The 22,143-nt window shown below is 37.5% G+C and overlaps 1 protein-coding gene across 1 annotated transcript in view; it reads left to right on the top strand.

The window, feature by feature from the left end:
• Gab3 (GRB2 associated binding protein 3) overlaps window positions 1-2,206 on the top strand; it is a 113,160-nt gene extending 110,954 nt beyond the window's left edge. Inside the window, exon 11 of the mRNA XM_052742770.1 lies at window positions 1,905-2,206. The gene's annotated coding sequence lies outside the window, so the exon portion shown is untranslated. The remainder of the gene's footprint in view (window positions 1-1,904) is intronic.
• The last annotated feature ends 19,937 nt before the right edge of the window (window positions 2,207-22,143 follow it).

Below are 22,143 nucleotides of genomic sequence, written 5' to 3'. Positions count from 1 at the left end.
TTCAGAAGAAAGACATAGCAGAGCCTATTGCTCTCACTTTCAAGAAAAGAAAACCAAGAAGCAGAAGAGTAAACTTATTGCCCAAGATCACATACAGAATTGGGGCACAATGTCAGGCTTACAGTTGCCCAGACTGCTAATTGCAGTGTTATACTTCTGCCTTTTATTACCACTGAGAAGTCTGATGAACTCCAACAACTGAGTCAGCTTGGTGACCTGTAGGAAATACCTGCAGACATAAGATGAGCTATCACCTCACCTTTTCATGGTGATCTGCTCAGGTGTTTTTGGTATTTGAAAGGGAAACATTTCCAGTGAGGGGCTCTGTGTGATGCTACAGTACCTCCTGGTGGCCAGTCTGAAATCCGTTCTTGATCACAGACTCCTATGCAATCCACATTTTTCTTTGCTTTGTGAACTGATGGATGCTGGTAGAGAAATTTTTTAGCACCTCAGGGAAGACATTGTTCCCGGATTCTCTATGAAGGACTAAAGCTTTTAAGTGATAGAAATGACCAGAAAAAAATATTTATTCACTTATTTTACATCCCGACTGCAGTTTCAAATTTAACATACAGTTCTAATCTCTAGTTTCCTGGCTATTTTTCTCCTCTACTTGAGAAATGACTAGGTCCTGAGACTGAAAATTCACCTGTTTTCTTTATGGTTCTGGAGGCTGAGGAACCCAAAACAAAGGTCTCAGTTGGGAATGGAGTGTTAGTTAATTTCCTTTCTGATCTTTCAGAGCACCTACAGATAAAACTAAATTGGCAAATTAACAGATCCAGCTCTGCCACTTCAACCTGGCTATTGTTTCTTATATATGAAGATGGATCAAATAGGTAGCCAGCTCTACGAGGGTCAGTGTAGCCAGAGAAGTTGTAGGCTTTGTCATCAGGTATCAACATTTCACACTGCCTCAAATGAAAATAAATAACAAAATATTTTTTTTCATATCATACAAGAAATCACTTTGATTTTCAAAACAGAATGTTGTGGATACGTCTTTTTTTTCAATGTGGAAAATAGGGAAATTGTCAAGTAGTTTAAACAAGTTCAAGGACCTTGGTACACTTGGACCTCATATCCAGCCCCAAAACACAACACATAGGCCAGAGCCTTCGAGGGGTTTCCTCCTTTTCCTTGTAACTGATAAACAATCACAGAAATCCCAAGCAGGAATCCAGGGCTCCAGACTGTCAATGCCTATAGACAGGAGCAGAGCTTCCTCAGGTATGAGATACTTATGTTTGGATCCTTAATTACCTGGAAAAAGCTAGTGCAGAAAATTATAACCCCCAAGTTCAAGGGCCACACAGGATGAAGATAGAAGTTACAGCTGAAGTTGCCAGCAGGGAATGTCACTCAGTATACAAATTTATCTTGCCTACAAAACATTTCTAAAAATGTATTTTCAGTATTAGTGTATAAGTAATACAACCTTTTTAGATATATTAAAAAAAAGAGTGCCCTAAATATGCACTCTTTTACAAGGTAAAATATGACATAATTTCCAGGATGTATACAGTTATGCCCTGCTTTGATAAAACTGCTGAAGGATAGTTGCATAAGAGCACAGTGGAACAAAGTACAAGGAATTTGTAAGCTGGAAACAGCAGATGCTCCTAAGAAAGCTACCACTGAGACAAAGTGATGACATCTAAATCTTGTTTTTTAGTGGAGACAGCATATATATAAGAAAAGGGCTGTGTTTCTAACCCAGGACCTGTTATTTCCTATAGGAATGATAGCAGAGGCTATTTTGAGTCAAATGCATATGACTTAGCTATACACTTAGCAGTGGACACCTTCTTGAGAACTCTAGGAACCAATTTAATAGGACAGTGCTGTTATTAATTTCAGTCTGTTTTCTGTAGCTCCTTTCAATTTTATTCCCAGTACAGGATGGGGAACAGGAGGCCTTCAGTCTGCAAGTTGGGAAAGCTGCAAACCCAGGACCAGTGAGGAGTTAAGCTTTTCTTAGGAAAGAAGGAGGCCTGAGGTACACACAGCCTGCCTATAATGGCACAAAATAACCTAACTGTAGTTGCTTCACTATAGAGCTGGAATCAGTTGAATCATCATGAAGAAGCCCCACAAACATTCCTCTTCTTAATGATCTCCTTAGTCCCCCCTGTTCATATGATCATCTCTGTACCCACAATAACACTGATTTCTCAATTTTATTTCACTTTTACTATTTCATTTCTGGCATTAATAAAAATTTTATAAGGAGGAATTGTGACTGCAGTTTTTTCTTATTTTAATTGAAGGCACTAGATGTAAATAAGGAACATGTTTGGAAAGCTGGATATTTGAATAAAGCCTTCATTATAGTGTTCAAGTATGACAAAATTAATCGTACTCAGGTGCAACGATGCACCCATGTTACTTGAGTGCAAATAATTGAGTAGATGACTGTCACAAACAATGCTTCTACTCAGCCAAATCTTGACATCTCTTTTTCTTCATCAAAAACTAAATTCACAGCTGTGAATAGGGCTCAATAGGTAAAACTGCTTGTTTTGCAAGTGTGTGGAACTGAGTTGTAATCCTCAGAACATATGTAAAGTTGGGTTTAGCAGGAGTCTTAACAGTTCTTATTAATAAAATCAAACCTGTGGCCAGTTATTGGGGTGAACACTGGAAGATCAGAGAGACAGAACAAGCCACAGCTAACCTCACCTGGCCAACTTCTCAGCTGGTCTTGTTTCCTCAGACTGGAAGCTTCTGTGTCCTCATCTCAATGGCTCTCAGCTGAACTGCTGCTCGAAAGCCTGAATGCTTAACCAGCCAAATGCTTAACCAGCCAAATGCTTCTAGTTTCTGGTCCTCACGCCTTATATACCTTTCTGCTTTCCACCACTACTCCCTGGAATTAAAGGCTCGCTTTCTGGGATTAAAGGTGAGTGTCACCATGCCTGGCCATTTCCAATATGGCCTTGAACTCACAGAGATCCAGAGGGATTTCTACCTCTGGAGTGCTAGGATTAAAGGTGTGACTGCCACCATTTTCTAGCCTTTGTATCTAGTGGCTGTTCTGTCTCTGACCCCAGATAAGTTTATTAGGGTGCACAATATTTTGGGAAACACAATACCACCACAGTTGGGCACAGTAGCGTGTGTCCATAATCCCAGGGAGGGAAGATGGGAGGAAGGTGTTGGGTCCGGGATCATGCAATAATGGGTTCAGACCACTAAAGTCTATTAAACCAGAAGCAAACTTTATTCCAGAAGAAACCAAAGAAAAAAATCACCTCGGGACACAAAAGCTTAGCTAGCTGAGACCACAGCCAGTGTTCGGGATTCTAGGGCTGTGGCAGTTGGAGGGGAGTTATGAGCCTCTTTTTATAGTCAGGGGAAAGCATTAGGCATGAACAAAGGAATTTTTAAGTTAAACTTTTAGACACAAATTGCTTTTAGGTTTTTACAATTTTCCATTAACAAGGTTTTAGGGGGTTTCAGCTAAATGATATTTATATATCCCTGCAGCCCTTCCTGACTCAGTTAATTGATGTTTGCCCAAAACTGCAACTTTTCCTGATATATCTGGGTTCCCATAGTGGGGGGAATATGAAACAATGCAAGGCAGGTTGTCACGTAGAAATCATTAAAAGTTAACTTTGGTTTTGGTAGTGAGTGGTAGGGGGGTATCGAAAATAGCTAACCCCAGGGCTACAGAGGGCAATATTTAATAAAAAAAAAAAAGTAACCTTTGGGTTGTTGACAGAGCTGCCCATTATAAAATGCAGAAGGACCCAGTTAAAGGTTAATCCCTTTTTTGCTGGCCAGGCTGACGGCTGTCAGCTTCCGTCTCTTAAGCTTATTCCTATATTTCTATCTTATTCCTATATTCCTGTCTTATTCCTATATTTCTATTTTATTCCTATATTCCTATCTTATTCCTATATTCCTGGACACTTCACAGGGACAGGAGAATCCCCATGCTCACACATAGAAATCATATACATATACACAGAGAACAAAGAAAAATTAAAAATATTTTGAAAAGCACCCTATATTCATTTATGACATAGGGGGTGCTGGAGAGCCACTGGGGTAGAATGGCTTTCCCAATGCAGGGAGCCCCATTATGGGATGGATATTCAGATAAACAAAAAATGGGGCTTTCCCAATTGTGCCTCCACACAAAAATCTCACATTCAGGTGGACGGCAATGGGAAAAGAGTGATCAATTTTACATGTTCCTTCTTCTTTGTCCAACCTAGTTTGCCTCTACTCCCCACTGTCTCTATTTCCACTAATTTTAACCTGTGTTTGTCAATGTGTGAAACAACACAACCAGTATTTATGTTAAATTTTCTAATTGTTTCAGTGTTTGCCCTTATATTTCAAAATATTTCAAATATTTTGTTCTAAAATATGAAATTTTTGGTTCAGTTCCATACTCTTTGGTGAGAGAAGTCAGAATAATGGTTTGACTGTATTAGAGAAATTATTTTTAAAAATATTTTATTTGTATTATTTTTATTTGTGTGTATGTACGTGTTGCCATGTTGTGGAACCAGAAGAGGGGTCCCAGATTCCTTGGAGCTGAAGTTATAGGCAGTTGTGAGCCACACAATATGTATGCTGGGAACTGAACTCAAGTTTCTTGGAAGAGCAGTAAAAGCTCAAAGTACTGAGCCATTTCTCCATGTCCTGTAGAACTATTATTGATTGGAAGGGGGAATAAAGAACTTTCTGGAATGAAGGAAATATTCTGGTTCTCAGAATGAGTGGTGGTTACATGGATGTGTACACACACACAAAACTAATCAGTCTATGAATTTGATATTTGTCATTTGTTGCATATAAAGTATACCATGACAAAACAGTTACCATGGAGGAGGAAAGAAAGACTTTTGGGACATTAGCAAGTTCCTGTAAGATACACAACTCTAAAACAACTAGAAGATAAGAAAACATCTATTATCTTGGATGTAGAAGATATTAAGCAGCAAGGCATTAAAAAATGTTCATTTCTATTGACAGTACTATTCAATAAATTTTAGTGACTACCTACTATGTGACAGGCACTCTTGAAGACACTACAGATACATTACAAGTGAACTAAAGCTCCCTTTCATGAAGGCACTTACATTGTAGTAGGTTATGGTGGGCACTAATAGGGCTTTATCAAATTTCCAGGATCCTTTTTTCTGTTTGGTGTGCTACTCTCAGCCTCAATGTGCTCCTGATTCTGAGAGCCAGAATTTTGGGGATTCTTGTTTTTCTTATTCTGCTTCTCCCAATTTATAGAACCCAATTTTAATAATTCCCTTCTTGAGAAATAGCCACAGAAATGTTTCCTGTCCTGCTTACTTTTCTAGAATCTAGCCACTCTGAATTGAATGGTGGAGACTCTGTGCCTTCTAGAACCTGGGTAGGATTAGACAGTCACTATCTTGGCCACTGGCAAACCCCAGAGGGGACACTGACTTCTAAGGTAGGATCATATAAGGCAATACAGCTCCCTATTAGCTTCTCTTTTTCCTTTGCTTTTCCTCTCCTGCACCCTCCTTTGTGTGTTTGATGCAAAATTGGGATTTTAACACAGAAAAAAGTCCTAATGTTACTGGGATCTTGCTTTAGCCTGCTCATGGCTTTCTGGTCTTTGTCAAAAGAATTCAAACAAGGGGCTGGAGAGATGGCTCAGTGGTTAAGAGCACTTGCTGCTCTTGAAAAGGACATAGGTTTGGTTCTAGAACCCACATGACAACTCACAACCATCTGTAACTTCAGTTCCAAAGGGTCCAGTGCCCTCTTCTGGACTTCCTGGATACAAGGCACTCAATGGTGCACATATATACATTTCCCTGAGCATCCTTATCTTGTTCAGGAGATGAATTGGTCCATTTTGATTAATGCTGTAGGAATATAGACCATTCCTAGGGGCAATGGTATGTTATTATTCTTTATCAGAAAGCTTCTTGCTGCACAACAATCTTAAAAGGTTTAGGGTTCCTGTAAGCAGGTTTAGATAGTTAGTCATTGTCTTATGGTTACTATTCCTTGTAAGACAAATTGCTAAATGATTTTATTAATAAAAACCCAGAGCCAAATATTTGGGTAAAAGCCAAGAGATCAGGGAAAAAGGAAAAGCCACAGCCAACTTCACCTCACCAATGCCTCAGCTTCCAAAGAGAGCTATTTCCTATATACTCATGCCTATATGCCTTTCTGTCCCTGCCATCTCACTTCCTTTCTCCACCCAGTTACATCACTTCCTCTTCCTGCCCAGCACTGTCACTTCCTGTCTGTCTGTCTGTACAAACCTCCAGACCTTTATGGCTAACTAGTGTTGGAATTTAAGGCATATGCCACCATGCCTGGCTTTGTTCCCAGTGTGGCCTTGAACTCACAGAGATCTGGATGATCTGTACCTCCCAAATGCTAGGATAGAAGGCATGTGCTACCATTGCCTGAACTCTACATTTACTATAGTGGCTGGCTTTTTCCTCTGATCCTCAGATAAGCTTTATTAGGGTCACAATATATTGGGGGACACAATATATATCACCACATTTCCCCTTTTTGGTCAAAAATAAAAAAGTTATAACTGACATAAGAAAAAGTGTATACAATAAGTACAATAACTATATACAATATATACAAGCAATAAGTAAATCAACAATGTCTAGTCCATTTGCATTAGATAAATTTAGAGAAAATATTTCATTATCCATCCTATTCTTGAGAACCCAAAGGATTGTGTCTAGTTTACCTTCTATCCTAATTTGCATTACCAAAACTATCTTTTGATGTCTTTCAAACTTATACACTTTATACCTTTTAGTGAGTTTCTTTTCTGAACTTCTTAACAAGGAAAACTATAACTATCTAATCTTCAACTCTCTTAGAGACCCAAGAAGGAAATAATATTAACTGAGTAAGGAGGAAGTGCAAACAAGTGACTTCCAAAACATGTGAGAAATGACAGAAACAGCTGGCTGCCTGGACAGTCACCTGAGGTTTCTCTGCAATGTTGGGGCATCATCTTTGGCCTACAGGCCTAGCATATCTGACAGACTCATCTGTGAGGCAGGATTTTTTAAAGAGCCTTCCTAACTTTTCTTGGCAAGAATCAGCAGTCCTTTCTTTTGTGTCCTGCTTGTCCATTTTGGACAGCATAAGTCAGCAGTTGATGCGAGGGCACTTTCTTGCTCAGTGGCTAACTTTTGCCACAATGAAAGTTAACTCCATGTGGAGTTTCTTCAATGCCCATTTTCTCTGAAGTAGATTGGTGCTGCCAGGAGCACACATGTCTCATAGTCATAAAAAAAGGAAAAAAAAATCTATGTTATTTAAACATCTGAAATGCAGATCTCTGAAGTGTTTGAAGATGAGCTGTCTATCTAAAATATTTCTCTGCTTGACTTTGAAAACATACCTAATCTGACTACAAGTTTGATTGTAATGACTAACTACTAACTTTCATTTCTTTATATTCTAATTAGTTGTTAATAATAACTTTCAAGGATTAGCAATTTGCATTACATTGTTAAATGAACTGTATAAGTACAATACCTCTAACAAGATTAGAAATATATGTACAATATATTCTAACAAAATCAATCTCAAATTGGTATCAATATACATAATTTGTATTCAATACATAAAATCCAATCCAGTGTAAAATATTTAAAACTAGTAGTTGCTTTCTAAAAGTAGATTCAATAATCTACCTTTTATCTTATCATATCTATATAAATCAATCTCAAATTTGTAGCAATGTACATAATATGTATATAATATACAAAAATCTAATCCAATGTAAAATATTAAAAACTACTAGTTACCTTTTAAAAGTAGATTCAATAATCTATATTTTATCTATTTCATATATATATCCTCTCTTTTTTCAGAGTAGATTCAATAATCTACCTCTTATCTATACCCTATTTTTTTAAACAAGACCCTTAAAACCAGTCTCCTTTGTTTAGCCTTTTTCCTGACCATTAACAATAACAACTTGTAACCAACCATCCTAAACAATGACAATTATCCAAAACTCATTGAAAGACCAAAAACCACCCACCCTACCTCTTGGGAATGTGGGTATCATATTCATAAAATTACTTCCTGCTGTTTTGGGATGAAGGCATCTTTAGGGGATCCTGAAAAGAAAAATATTGGGTTAATCGTCAAGTTCCAGGAGAGGTAGCTGTATCATTTGTACTCCAGTCTCTGCATAATGCAGAGCTTATCTAAAGTCCTTTCTCAAGTAGTCTGTGAGGCTGGATCATCTCAGCTAGCCATCCCAAAATTGTCTTGCACAGTTTGTAATCCAAAGCCGATCTTTGGGTGATGTTTGTCAACTTAGTGGTATTATCATCATCCTTATGGAATCGTCATTGTGGGGCCCCATTATTTTTTTTTTGGAGACTTCAAATTTGCTGTTAGGTGTAGTCATGATTCCCTGCAGAAAAATGATAGAGACTCAAACACGAAAACATGTACAGGCAGCTAGATGAAACCTTTTTTCTAGAATTAGTCAATACTCTATATGACCATTAATATCATGACAAAGTTTAAGATATATATATCTTATAAATTTTGATATAAAATTCATACCATAAGAAAAGTTTTAAAGAATCAAAATAGAACCAACAAATTATGAGATTAGTAGTAATAGAATAGTCCCTTAATTTTGGTTTTCTGTCCCATATCAGATTGGCTCTTCTGATATAATACAGAGATTTTGCATTTTCTTTTAACAAGCATGCTTGAGTTTAGAGAAGGAGAGAGCCATTCTCCAACTCCAAAGCCAGCTTTAATTTTTAATTCAACTGGGACTACAAAATACCATTTGTGTTAAGTGTCTGTAAAGAACAGCAGAAACATTTAGGAAGACTTAAGAAATTTTGTATGTGATATACCAATAGGCCAATTTACTTTTTCTTGGGACATTTTTTGTAAATAATTTGAATAATTTGTCCTTTTTCTTCAGATGTCTCATTTGTCCAGTGTTCTTCAGATTCCTTAGCCTTCATTCTCCTGAAAGACAAAAACAAAAACCATTCCCCAAGCCTAATTTTGGGAAGGTTCCCTTTAGGCAAGTTATATCTCATTAAATGAAAATCATTTGTTAGTGGTATAAGTTAGTTTAAATTGAATGGTCATGCTGGTTGATGAATGATCACCTCTTCTAATGAAGAGGTCTCTCTTGTTCAAATTGAACCTTTATCAATTTTGATGGTATTCACAGCTTATCTTCAACTGTAGAAACAAAAGCAAAACCTCATCCCCAACATAACACATATCCTGGTTTCCATTCTGAGGTCAACACATCCTTAAAGTGTATAGGCTGATTTACTTCTGTAGTTTTTTCTATTATCCAATGTCTCTCCACAGCTGTTGTTCCTTTCTCATTAGCACTGAGAAAATTCAAAGTTAATAGAGCATTATGTAATCTATTTCTGGGGGGATTTGTTATCCCTTTCTGTTTATTTAGCACGTCCTTTAGAGTTCTGTTTGATCTTTCTATGACTGCTTGGCCTGTTTCATTTTACCAGAGACATACGCTGGAGCATTGTCAGTTTTAATTTGTGCAGGTATACCCATAATGGCCATAACTTCTAGTAAATGAGTGATTATAGAGTCAGCTTTTTCAGAACTCAGAGCAGTTGCCCACTGAAATCCCAAATAGGTATCAATGGTGTGGTGTACATATTTCAATTTTCCAAATTCTGCAAAATGAAACACATCCATCTGCCAGATTTCATTCCTCTGAGTACCCTTTGAATTACATCCTGCTGGTAGTGGAGTCTGATTGTAAAAAGAACAAATAGGACATTTCCTTATAATTTCCTTGGCTTGTTGCCAGGTTATGGAAAAATCCTTTCTTAAACCCTCACTATTGACATGATGTGTTTTATGAAATTCTGAGGCCTCCAGCACATTTCCTATTAACAATTTATCAATCTCATCATTGCCTTGTGCAAGAGGGCCTGGCAGACCAGTATGGGATCAGATGTGAGTTATATATAAAGGATGACTCCTTTTCCTGATTGTATCTTGTAATTGAATAAATAGTGAAGTTAATTCTGAAGCATCAGGGATAAATTCTGCAGTCTCAATATGTAATACTACTCTTTCAGCATACTGAGAGTCAGTTACTATGTTGAGAGGTTCTGAAAAATCCATTAATACCACCAGAATAGCATACAATTCCGATTTTTGAACCAAATTATAAGGACTTTGAACCATTTTACTTAAATTTTCTGATTTGTAACCTGCTTTTCCTTGTTTGTTTGCATCTGTACAAAATGTAGGGTCTCCAACTATTGGAGTTTCCCATACTATGCAAGGCAGGATCCAATTAGCTCTCTTCATAAGTTGAATTCTGTTACTTTGGAGATATTTGCTGCTAATCTCTCCCAAAAAATTACCACAAGCTCTTTGCCAAGGTTCACTTTCTGCCCATAATTTGTCAATTTCATCATTAGTTAAAGGTACTACAATTTCTGCTGGGTCTATTCCTTCTAATTGATGAAGTCTCAATTTTCATTTTAAAATCAAGTCAGAGATCTTTTCCACATAAGTTTTTAATTTTTTACTCTGATTATTTGGTAGAAATATCCATTCCAATAGAATATCTTCCCTCTACATTAAAATTCCTGTAGAAGAATGCTTAGAGGGTAAAATAACCAAAATGCAATCAAGCTTTGGATCCACATGATCTATGTGTCCTTCCTGTACTTTCTTTTCCACCAAGGCCAATTCTTTCTCAGCTCCAGCTGATAATTCTTAAGTCCTTTTCACCTTCTAAGGTTTTGAACAAATTACTCAGTTCATCATTTTTTACCCCAGCAATAGTTTGTAGATGGGAAATGTCTCCAAATAATCTTTGAAAGTCATTAAGAGTCTGTAATCGAGCTCTCCTAATTTGCAACTTTTAGGGTCTAATTTTTTGTAGGCCTATTTTATGTCCTAAATAATTAATAGAATCTCCTCTTTGTATCTTTTCAGGAGCAATTTGTAATCCCCAACAAGACAAAATTTTCTTTACTTCTTCAAACATTCTTTCTAAAGTATCTGCATTTGAATCAGCTAGTAAAATATCATCCATATAACGATAAATTATAGATTTAGGAAATTTTTTATGTATCACTTCCAATGGCTGTTGTATAAAATATTGGCACAGGGTTGAGCTATTTAACATTTCCTGTGTGAGAACCCTCCATTGATATCTCTTAACTGGTTGAGAATTATTATAAGTAGGCACTGTGAAAGCAAATCTTTCTCTGTCTTTTTCTTGTAAGGATATTGAGAAGAAACAGTCTTTTAAATGGATAACTATAAGAGGCCATCCTTTTGGTAACAGAGTAGGCAAAGGAATTCCAGACTGTAGAGAGCCCATTTGCTGAATTACCTTGTTAATCACTCTTAGGTCTGTTACCATTCTCCATTTACCAGATTTCTTTTTAATAACAATTACAGGAGAATTCCAAGGGCTGGTTGATTCTTCAATATGCTGAGAATTTAACTGTTCTTCTACCAGCTCTTCTAAAGCCTTCAGTTTCTCTCTTGTTAAAGGTCATTGCTGAACCCATACAGGCTTGTCTGTTAACCATTTTAAAGATAGAGCTGTTGGTGTCTTTGAAAGATCAGCAGTTGTTGTGTCCTGTTCTTGTACAATCTGGATGGCCAGTGACTATTCTTTATAATACCTTCTAATATTTTTCTCAGAAATATGTGTTAGTTTATTATTTGTTTCTAGGGTTGGAGGAATGTTAATCTGGGTATTTCTCATAGTGGAAAAATTACCCACTCAGAAATAAAATAAATGTCCAGCATGGGTATGCTGGTTAATTTCACTTGTCAATATCACACAATCCAGAATCACATGGGAAGAGAGTTTCAGTGAGGTATTATCAAAATTAGGTTGCCCTGTGGGCATGCCTATGAGAGATTTTCTTTTCTTTTTAATTAAAAAATATTTTATGTGTATAGGTGTTTTGCCTGTATGTCTGTCTGTACCACATAAGTGTGCCTAGTACTTGTGAAGACCAGATTCCCTGGGTCTGGAGTTACAAAAGGTTTTGAACTAGCATGTGGGTGATGGGATTCAAGCTAAGATCCTCTAAAAGAGCATCCAGTTACTTTTAACCATGGAGCCACCTCTCCAGCTAGACAGATTTTTCTTAGTTAGAATAAATGAAGTGGAAATACACTGACATCATTTCATGGCCTGGGCCCTTCAACCGAATGAAAAGGAGAGAGCAACTGAGAATTGATATGCATGAATTCATTCCCCTTCTGCTCTTGACTGTATGTGACCAGCTGCTTCAAGTTTCCCTGTTAACTTTCCTTCATTAATGGACTGTAAGCCAAATAAATCATTTCTCCCTTAAGTTGCTTTTTTCAAGTATTTTGTCACAGCATTAGGAAATGAAAGTAGGACAAGAGGGAATGATCAAGCGTCCTCAAATATATAGGCATTAATAAGAATGAATCAAAGATATAACATTTGATTTGGAAAGATTTACACTAGTTATAGAGGAGGAAAAGATTGCCAAAAATGTTCTTATGAGCTCAACTTTGTGAAGCAGAAATGACAAAAATACTTGTATATTTATATGCCTGTGAAAACAATTATCTTCTATTTTATTATACTGAAGGACATTAATTATACTATTAACATAAATTACCCAAGGTTGGGTGATAGGGGTCATATAAATGGAGATGCACAGGAAGGTGGGGTAGACAAAAGACAAAAAAAAAAAGAAAAAGAAAAAAGAAAAATGTCTTCACTATATCTCCAGGATGCTTGAAATTACATTTATGTATTTTTGCAAAAAAAATGAAAAGATAGGGAGATAGCTAAATTGGTAAAGTGCTTGCTATGCATGAGTTTAAATTTCATAACTTGCATAAAAATGTCAAGTATTCTCGCTCATACAATCCCTCATCTTTCTCGCCAATTAGACTCCCGGAGCTCCACCTGGGACCTGGCTGTGGATCTCTGCATCCACTTCCCTCAGTCATTTGATGAGATTTCTAGCACAACAGTTAGGGTGTTTGGCCCTCCTACAAGCGAGAATTGTTGAGACCAAGATTGGAAAAAGCACAGGGACAAATAGCCAAACTAATGGAAACACATGAACTATGAACCAATAGCTGAGGAGCCCCGAACTGGATCAGGCCCTCTGGATAAGTGAGGCAGTTGATCAGCTTGAACTGTTTGGGAGGCCCCCAGGCAGTGGGACCAGGACCTGTCCTTAGTGCATGAGCTGGCTGTTTGGAACCTGGGGCCTATGCAGGGACACTTTGCTCAGCCTGGGAGGAGGGGACTGGACCTGCCTTGACTGAATCTACCAGGCTGAGCTGAATCTCCAGGGGAGTCTTTGCCATGGAGGAGATGGGAATTGGAGGTGGGCTGGGGGAAGGGCAGGGGGGCAGGAGGGGGGAGGACAGGGGAATCCATGGCTGATATGTAAAATTAAATTATATTATAAAATAAAATAAAATAAATTTTAAAAAAAAGTCAAGCATGATTATACACATTTGTAATCCCAGCTCTGGGAAGGTGGAGATAGACAGATCTCTGGGGCTCACTGGCCAAACATCTGAACCTAATCAACAATTCTAAACCAAGTTAGACAGTGTCCTGAGGAATACTTTTGATGCAACCCCCCAAATACACACAAAGAAATTAAATAAATACTTGTGCACTTGTGCAAAGATAAATGTGGGAAGAATAAAGACATTTTCAAGAATATATTGTTGATGTTTTTCTAGTGTTGGAAATCAAACCCAGGATCTCATATGGATATTGGTGATTTTAACTCACTTTTGATAGTATGCGGTGGAGAAGACAAGAAAAATATCATGTTTTAATGTTTCAAAAATTAATCAGACACACCTTCATTCCCAGATACTGGGGAGGCTAAAGCAGGAAGATCACAAGTTTATTATAGAGCTGTTTTAAATGACTATGTCCTGGATAACACAGATTTAGGTTATCCCAAGCGGCATGTTCCAATGTGGAAGCAGTTTTATGAAGTTTTATAGTTTTATAAAATAAAGTCATTAAATGAAGGCAAGTTAAATATACATTGGTAGCTATATCAGATAGGAAGTTACAGCAAGATGTAAGTTCAGACACAGAGGTGATCAAGGAAGGTCTGTTCCATGTGCTGATACTTTCTTTGTTCACCCCAATAAAGTTTACCCGACAGATCAGAGGAATAGGAAAAACCACAGACAACCTCACCTCACCGACACCTCAGTCTCCAAAGAGACCTACTTCCTATATACCCATGCCTATATGCCTTTCTGTTCTGCCATCACATTTCCTCTCTCTCTCTCTCTGCCCAGCTACATAACTTCCTGTCTGTCTGTATAAACCTCCAAACCTTTATGGTCAACTAGTGTTGGAATTTAAGGCATGTGCCACCACACCTGGCTCTGTTCCCAGTGTGGCCTTGAACTCAACTCACAAAGATCCAGACAGATCTCTGCCTCCTGAGTGATAGGATTAAAGGTGTGTGCTACCATTGCCTGACCTCTATGTCTACTATAGTGGCTGGATTTTTCCTCTGATCCTCAGATAAACTTTATTGGGGTGCACAAAGAAAATATCACCACATTATATGATAAGTTAAAAAGGTAGATTATTGAATCTACTTTTAGAAAGCAACTACTAGTTTTAAATATTTTACACTGGATTGGATTTTTGTATATTGTATACAAATTATGTATATTGATACCAATTTGAGATTGATTTTGTTAGAATATATTGTACATATATTTCTAATCTTGTTAGAGGTATTGTACTTATACAGTTCATTTAATAATGTAATGCAAATTGCTAATCCTTGAAAGTTATTATTAACAACTAATTAGAATATAAAGAAATGAAAGTTAGTAGTTAGTCATTACAATCAAACTTGTAGTCAGATTAGGTATGTTTTCAAAGTCAAGCAGAGAAATATTTTAGATAGACAGCTCATCTTCAAACACTTCAGAGATCTGCAGAACATGGCATTTCAGATGTTTAAATAACATAGATTTTTTTCCTTTTTTTATGACTATGAGACATGTGTGCTCCTGGCAGCACCAATCTACTTCAGAGAAAATGGGCATTGAAGAAACTCCACATGGAGTTAACTTTCATTGTGGCAAAAGTTAGCCACTGAGCAAGAAAGTGCCCTCGCATCAACTGCTGACTTATGCTGTCCAAAATGGACAAGCAGGACACAAAAGAAAGGACTGCTGATTCTTGCCAAGAAAAGTTAGGAAGGCTCTTTAAAAAATCCTGCCTCACAGATGAGTCTGTCAGATATGCTAGGCCTGTAGGCCAAAGATGATGCCCCAACATTGCAGAGAAACCTCAGGTGACTGTCCAGGCAGCCAGCTGTTTCTGTCATTTCTCACATGTTTTGGAAGTCACTTGTTTGCACTTCCTCCTTACTCAGTTAATATTATTTCCTTCTTGGGTCTCTGAGAGAGATGAAGATTAGATAATTGTAGTTAGAGTTTTCCTTGTTAAGAAATTCAGAAAAGAAACTCACTAAAGAGGTGTAAAGCGTGTAAGTTTGAAAGACACCAAAAGATAGTTTTGATAATGCAAATTAGGATAGAAGGTAAACTAGATACAATCCTTTGGATTCACAAAAATAGGATATATAATGTAATATTTTCTCTGAATTTGTCAAATGCAAATGGACTAGACATTGTTGATGTACTTATTGCTTGTATATAATAATTATTATACTTATTGTATATAGTTTTTTCTTATATTAGTGATCCTTTTTTAAATTTTAGACAAAAAAGGGGAAATTTGGTAATATTTTCTTTGTGCACCCCAATAAAGTTTATCTGAGGATCAGAGGAAAAATCCAGCCACTAAAGTAAGCATAGAGTTCAGGCAATGGTAGCGCACACCTTTAATCCTATCACTCAGGAGGCAGAGATTCATCTGGATCTCTGTGGGTTGAGTTCAAGGCCACACTAGGAACAGAGCCAGGTGTGGTGGCACATGCCTTAAATTCCAACACTAGTTAACCATAAAGGTCTGGAGGTCTATGCAGACAGATAGGAAGTTGTGGTGATATTGTGTTCCCCAATATATCGTGCACCCTAATAAATTTATCTGGGGTCAGAGAACAGAACAGCCACTAGACAGACACAGAGGCCAGAAAATGGTGGCACTCACACCTTTAATCCTAGCATTCAAGAGGCAGAGATCCCTCCGGATCTCTGTGAGTTCAAAGCCACCCTGGAAATAGCCAGGCATGGTGACTCATGCCTTTAGCCCCAGGAAGTGATAGCAGAAAAGCAGAAAGGTATATAAGGCATGAAAACCTGGAACTAGAGTCAGCTGAGGAATTGGTGAGGTGAGGAAGCTGTGGCTTGTTCTGCTTCTCTGGTCTTCCAGCATTCACCCCAATACCCAACTCTAGGTTTGTTTTTATTAATAAGACCCTTTAGGATTCATGCTACATGAAGTGATATAACTGGGCAGAGAGAGAGAGAGAGAGAGAGAGAGAGAGAGAGAGAGAGAGAGAGAGAGGAAATGTGATGGCAGAACAGAAAGGCATATAGGCATGGGTATACAGGAAGTAGATCTCTTTGGAGACTGAGGTGTTGGTGAGGTGAGGTTGTCTGTGGCTTTTCCTATTCCTCTGATCTCTCAGGTTTTTGCCCCAATATCTGGCTCTGGGGTTTTTTTATTAATAATACCATTTAGCAATTTGTGTTATAGTTCCAGATGGCCAGAATTAGCCCAAGGTAAGGTAATTAGCACAGGCAGAAACTTAATATAGAAAAAAAATATATGTACAATACATAGTAAATTATAAGATTAAATAGTAAAAATATAAACAGATAATAAAATCTCAAAAACAAATTCAGGTATATCAGCAACTATAATAACTATAAAGAAATTAAACTTCCCTACTATAAAACACAATCATACTGTATTTGTTCTAAAGACAACTATATATTGCTCAGGAGTTATGTACCTCAAATAAAAGTGTGTCAAAAGTTAAAAAAAAATGAAGGGATAGAAAATTACACCACTCAAAACTAACCAAGTCAGACAAAATAGAACTTAGGGCAAAAAATAATGCTTAAAAATTAGGACACTATAGGCTGAAGATATGGATCAGTGGGTAAAGTGCTTGCTGTTTAAGCATGAGGACCTGACTTTGGATCCTCAGCACCTACATAAAAGCTTGGCATAGCTCAGCATGGCAGTGGGTATCTGCCGGTGACCATGTCAGAGGAACAGCAGGTGGCAATTGAAGTTCAAGGTGTCAGCCCACCAGGAAGACAATCCCGGATGACTGATTCCTGTATAGGCGAGGCTCCAAGACCACAGACTCCAGAATATCTTTTGCTTCTGCTGTGCCTTCACATGTCTGCTGCTGCCATCTTTCTCTGGTATCTGGCATGATGTATTCGGTGTGGGGAGATCCCCACTGCTTGTAATGTGTGTGTATCTCAAGGAAATACCCCATTCTACTGGCCATTTTTACCTGTGGATTATTATGAAGATGATCTTTTCCTAAGCTGTACTAACCGATAATAATAATGTTGGCTTAAGTAGAGTTTTGATGATAAAAAATAAAACAAGGAAGTATCACACAGCTAGAACACATGAGTTTCTTTTGAGGAACTATATAGACTATGGCTTAGGTTAATGATTAAGAAAAACAATTGTGGATAGCCACACCCATTGCAGCCCCAGTTGTAGGCCAGCAGGCAGGACTCCTGCAGGCAGGTATGACCACTACCAACCCCTACCAGACAATATTCCTACAAGCCCCATTCCACCCCTGAAACCCATCCTCCAAGACTGCACATGCTCCCTGAGACACAGACTAAGCCAGCTCCAATTGGACCAAGAGCTCCAATTGGACCAAAAGGTGCTCACTGAGATATAGACTCTGCCAGCCCCCATTGAACCAAGAATGGCTCCCTGAGATACAGACACTGTTTGCACCAATTGGAGGAAGAGAAGGGTAGACACCAGTGCAAGAACACAATCAACAACATAAAGAACGATATGGCACCAACAGAACATAGTGATTCTATATCAGCAAGACCTAAACATCCCAATGTAGAAGAAGCAGAAGAAAGTGACCATAAAAATGACTTTAGGAGATGATAGAGGCCTTTAAAGAAGAAATGAAAAATTCCCTTAAAGAAATCGAGGAAAAGACAAACAAAAATTGGAAGAAATCAATAAATCCCTTAAAGAAAGCCAAGAAAACAAAGAAAAAGCAATCAGACAGGTGAAGGAAACACTTCAAGACTTGAAAACCAAAATAGAGACAATAAAGAAGACACAAACTGAGGGAAGGCTGGAAATGGAAAATCTGAGTAAACAAACAGGAACGACAGATGCAAGTATAACCAACAGAATGCAAGAGATGGAAGAGAGAAACTCTGGCATTGATATGATAGAGGAAACAGATTCATCAGTCAAAGAAAACATTAAAGCCAACAAAGTCATAACACAAAACATCCAGGAAATCTGGGACACCATGAAAAGACCAAACCTAAGAATAATAGGGGTAGAAGATGGAGAAGAATATCAGCTCAAAGGCACAGAGAATATAATAAACAAAATCATAGAAGAAAACTTTTCCAACCTAAAGAAGAAAATGCCTATGAAGATACAAGAAGCTTACAGAACACCAAATAGACAAGAACCAAAACAAAAGTCCCCTCGCCACATAATAATCAAACCACTAAACATACAGAATAAAGAAAATATTAAGAGCTGCAACGGAAAAAGGCAGACCTATCAGAATAACACATGACTTCTCAATGGAGACTCTGAAAGCCAGAAGGTCCTAGACAAACATTATGCAAACACTAAGAGACCATGGATGCCAGCTGAGACTATTATACTCAGCAAAATTCTCAACTGCCATAGACAGAGTAAACAAGATGTTCCATGATAAAACTAGATTTAAACAATACCTATCTACAAATCCAGCCCTACAGAAAGCACTAGAAAGAAAAATCCAATGCAAGGAAGTTAGATGCACCCATGAAAACATAGGCAATAGATAATTTCACACTAACCAATCCCAAAGATAGGAAACACACAACACTATCACCAAAAAATAACAGAAATTAACAATCACTGGTCATTAATATCCCTTAATATCAATGGTCTCAATTCACCTATAAAAAGACACAGGCTAACAGAATAGATACAAAAACAGAATCCATCCTTCTGTTGCTGTGGTGATATATTGTGTACCCTAATAAACTTGCCTGAGGATCAGAGGACAGAGTTAGACACTAGATTAGACATAGAGGTCAGGCAATGGTGGTACACATCTTTAATCCTATCACTCAGGAGGCAGAGATCTGTCTGGATCTTGGTGAGTTCAAGGCCAAGGCCACACTGGGCTACATGAGATTGATTCAGTATAGGAGAGAAACAGAGCCAGGCAGTGGTGGCACACACCTTTAATCCCAGCAATTGAGATCTTATACCTTTGCTTGGGAAGCATACATGCCTTTAATCCCAGGAAGTAATATGGCAGGGCAGAGAAACTATATAAGACATGAGGAAACAGGAACACATTCTCTTTAGGCTGAGGATTTCATAGCGATAAGAACTGGTGTATGGCTGTTCTGCTTCTCTGATTTTTCAGCTTTCACCCTGATATCTGGCTCTGGGTTTTCTATTAAAAGACCATCTAAGATTCAAATAACAGTATACAAGGAACACACCTCAACCTCAAAGACAGACACTACTTCAGAGTAAAGGGCTGGGAAAAGTCTTTCCAGTCAAATGGACTTAAGAAGCAAGCTGGTGTAGCTAACAAAATAGACTTCAAACTAAAATTAATCAAAACAGGCCAAGAAAGACATTACATATTCATCACAGGAAAAATCCATCAAGATGAAGTCTCAGTTCTGAACATTTATGCCCCAAATACAAGGGCACACACATATGAAAAAGAAACATTACTAAAGCTTAAATCACACATCAAACCCCACACACAAATAGTTGGAGACTTCAACTCCCTACTGTCACCAAAGGACAGGTCTGCCAGACAGAAACTTAACAGATAAATAAGGGAACTAACAGACATTATGACTCAAACTGACTTAATAGACAACCACAGAACATTCCACCCTAACACAAGAGAATATAGCTTCCTATTAGCACCCCATGGAACCTTCTCTAAAATTGACCACATGCTCAGTCACAAAGCAAATCTCAACAGATACAAAAAAATGGAATAACCTCCTGTATTTTATCAGACCACCATGCCTTAAAGTTAGAATTCAACAACAACACGAATTACAGAAAGCCTACAATCTCATGGAAACTGAATAATGCCCAAATGAATCACCACTGGGTCAAGGAAGAAATAAAAAAGAAATTAAAGATTTCCTAGAATTCAATGAAAATCAATGCACAACATACCCAAACTTATGGGACACTATGAAAGCAGTGCTAAGAGGAAAATTCATAGCACTAAATGTCCACATAAAGAAGTTGGAGAAATCTCACACTAGTGACTTAACAGCACAACTGAAAGCTCTAGAACAAGAAGAAGCAAACTCATCTAGGAGGAGTGGAAGCCAAGAAATAATCAAATTGAGGGCAGAAATCAATAAAATAGAAACAAAGAAAACAATGCAAAGAATCAATGAAACAAAGTGCTGTTTCTTTGAGAAAATCAACAAGATAGACAAGCCCTGGAGAGAGAATATCCAAATTAACAAAATCAGAAATGAAAAGAGAGGCATAACAACTGACAACAAGGAAATCCAGAGAATCAATAGGTCCTATACTTCAAAAATTTGTACTCCACAAAATTGGAAAAATCTAAAAGAAATGGACAATTTTCTGGATAGGTACCATATACCCAAATTAAATCAAGACCAGATAAACAATTTAAATAGACCTATAACTCCTATGGAAATAGAAACAGTCATTAAGTCTTCCAACCAAAATAATCCCAGGGCCACTTGGTTTCAGTGCAGAATTCTACCATAATTTCAAGGAAGAGTTAATGCCAATACTCCTCAAATTGTTCCAAACAATAGAAACAGAAGAAACACTGCCAAACTCCTTCTATGAGGCTACAGTTACCCTGATACCCAAACCACACAAAGATGCAACAAAGAAAGAAAATTACAGACCAATCTCCCTCATGAACATTGGTGCAAAAATACTCAATAAAATACTGGCAAACTGAATCCAAGAATACATCAAAAAAAATTATCCACCATGATCAAGTAGGCTTCATCCCAGAGATGCAAGGTTGGTTCAACATACGAAAATCTGTCAATGTAATACACCATATAAACAAACTGAAAGAAAAAAACCACATGATCATCTCATTAGATGCTGAAAAAGCCTTTGACAAAATGCAACACCCCCTCATGATAAAGGTCTTGGAGAGATCAGGGATACAAAGAACATACCTAAACATAATAAAGGCCATATACAGCAAGCCAACAGCCAACATCAAACTAAATGGTGAGAAACTCAAAGTGATTCCACTCAAATCAGGAACAAGTTAAGGACATCCACTCTCTCCATACCTATTCAATATGGTACTTAAAAGTTCTAGCTAGAGCAATAAGACACAAAAGGAGATCAAGGGGATACAAATTGGAAAGGAAGAAGTCAAACTTTCACTATTTTCAGATGATATGATAGTACACATGACTCCAAAAATTCTACCAGGGAATTCCTACAGTTGACAAATACCTTCAGTAATGTGGTAGGATACAAGATTAACTCAAAAAAATCAGTAGCCCTCCTATATCCATATGATAAATGGGCTGAGAAAGAAATTAGAGAAACAATACCCTTTACAATTGCCACAAATAACCTAAAATATCTTGGGGTAACTCTAACCAAACAAGTGAAAGACCTATATGACAAGAACTTTAAGTCTTTGAAGAAAGAAACTGAAGAAAATATCAGAAAATGAAAAGATCTCCCATGCTCTTGGATAGGTAGGATCAACATAGTAAAACTGGCAATCTTACCAAAATCAATCTACAGATGCAATGCAATCCCCATCAAAATCCCAACACAATTCTTCACAGACCTGAAAAGAACAACACTCAACTTCATATGGAAAAACAAAAAAACCCAGGATAGCTAAAAGAATCCTGTAATAATAAAGCAACCTCTGGAGG

Source organism: Peromyscus californicus, unplaced genomic scaffold, assembly GCF_007827085.1.
Source record: "Peromyscus californicus insignis strain IS unplaced genomic scaffold, ASM782708v3 Scaffold_10__1_contigs__length_136768540, whole genome shotgun sequence".
NCBI lineage: Eukaryota > Metazoa > Chordata > Mammalia > Rodentia > Cricetidae > Peromyscus > Peromyscus californicus.
This window is presented reverse-complemented; position numbering and strand designations above follow the sequence as displayed.